We start from the raw sequence: 2,061 nt of genomic DNA on the forward strand, positions 1-2,061 counted from the left end.
CTACCTAATACATAGAAACAAACACAGGGAGGCTGCCAAAACGAGGAGACAAAGAAACATGCCTCAAATGAAAGAATAGAACAAAACTCCAGAAAAAGAACTAAACGAGCAATCTACTAGATGTAGAGTTCAAAACACTGGTTATAAGGATGCTCAATGAACTGCGGGGAAGAATAGATGAACTTAGGGAGAACTTCAACAGCATAAAAAAGGATATGGAAACCACAGAAAAGGACATGGAAACCATAAAAAGGAACCAATCCACAGTGGCCCCTAGTCAGGGTCTAGCTCCCACTGCGCAGCCTGGGGCACTATTCATGGACGGCATGGTGACCCCAGGTGGGGTGAGGGGGCCCTTCCCCAGCCCAGCTAGGGGCCTCAGCCCTTGGTGGGCAGCAGTTGGTCCCCAACAACATTCTGGCCTGGAGGGGGGGGTCCTCCAGTGGCAGGAAAAGCCCAAACCCGCTTCCGTGGATGTCAACGCCAAACTGACGCGGTCACTGCCTTGCCAGGTCTAGTGAATCACTGCGAGAACCTGAACACAGAGCAGTGGCTCCAGAAGCTGATCATGCAGCTCATCCCCAGCAGCAGCTGACCCCACAGGAACATTTGTTCTAGAGCTCAAGGATGGTTCAGTTCCATTTCACCAACGAGGACCTCAAAAGCCTCAACCACATCAAGGACCTCAAAAGCTTCTACCGCATCATGGGCAGTGGCTTCACGGGCTGTGTGCACATCCTTCACAGGGCCCCCTGCAAGGTGTATCTACTTATGCTCCTGTACTGGTCCAAGAAGATCTTCATGGGCCTCCTCCCTTATGACCAGAACGTTTTCATCAGTGGTATATGTCAGGTCATCACCAACTACTAGTGGGTTCAGCAGCAGAAGCTGGAGCAGCAGCAGGGGACGGGGACACAGCAGGCACCCCCCAGGCTGGGCCCTGGGCTGGGCCCCACTCTAGAGGACCAGTCAAGGCCCACACAGAATCTGCTCCAGCTCTGCCAACCGCAGCCTGAGCCTCAGGGAATTGTGGGGGCTTCTGTGCCTACAGGGAAGCCCCGGCCTAGGGTGCTGCCCAAGTCTCCCCTGGAGCAGATCCCAACCCGCCCTCTCCTGGACCTATCCTTCAGTCCCAGAACCCTGGGGCCGACTCCCAACTGCGGAGCCTCCTCCTCAACTCACTACTGCCCCAGACCAGGGTACCCTACCGCAGGCTTCCCTCCACCACCTCCACAGCACCAGGGCCTGGGGCAGCTTCAGCCGGATGCCCCCCTCCTGTACCTATCGCCTACCCAGTCCTGGCCAGATCAGATGCTGCTGAGTGGGGGGTCTCTAGGGCCTGGTTCCCCAGCTGAGCCTGCAGCCCAGTGTTATGAAGGATGACATTCTCATGGATCTTTTTTTTTTTTAATTTTTAATTTTTTGTTACAGATGTTTCTCCCTTTTTTCCCCATTGACACCCTCTTCCCCATCCCCCAACCCCATCCCCGGCTTTGTTGTCCGTGTCCATTGATTATTCATACATGCATATGAGTCATCCTCATGAATCTTATCTGAACCTCTGATACCCAATAAAGTTCCTTTTAACACCCATACCGCCCCCTGCCTCCGCCAGATAATTAACACATGAAAAAATGTTCAACATCACTGTCATTAGGGAAATATAAACAAAGCCATAAGAAATACCACTCAACACCTACTAGGATGGCTAAAATCAGAACATCTAACAATAGCAGTATCGACAAGGGAGCGGAGGAACTGGAATTCTCATGCACTGCCAGTGGGAATGCAAAATGGTGCAACCCCTTTGGAAACAGATGGACAGTTTCTTATGATGTTGAACATATACTGTGATTTGACCCAGCAACTGGCACTCTTAGGTATTTAACCACGAGATATGAAAACTTATGTTCCCACAGAAGTCCTCATGTAAAAATTTATGGCAGCTATATTCATAATTTCCTCTAACTGGAAACAAACCAAATGTCCTTCAGTGGGTGAATGAATAAGTAAATGGTGACATATCCACATGTGGAAGGCTGAATAATGGCACTCCAGAGG

At 50.8% G+C, this 2,061-nt stretch overlaps 1 pseudogene; it reads left to right on the forward strand.

Moving 5' to 3' along the window:
* Positions 1-236: 236 nt before the first annotated feature.
* LOC118623412 lies at positions 237-1,411 on the forward strand (annotated as a pseudogene).
* Positions 1,412-2,061: the final 650 nt, after the last annotated feature.

The sequence above is a fragment of the Molossus molossus genome, unplaced genomic scaffold (assembly GCF_014108415.1).
Source record: "Molossus molossus isolate mMolMol1 unplaced genomic scaffold, mMolMol1.p scaffold_m16_p_1, whole genome shotgun sequence".
In the NCBI taxonomy this organism is placed as follows: domain Eukaryota; kingdom Metazoa; phylum Chordata; class Mammalia; order Chiroptera; family Molossidae; genus Molossus; species Molossus molossus.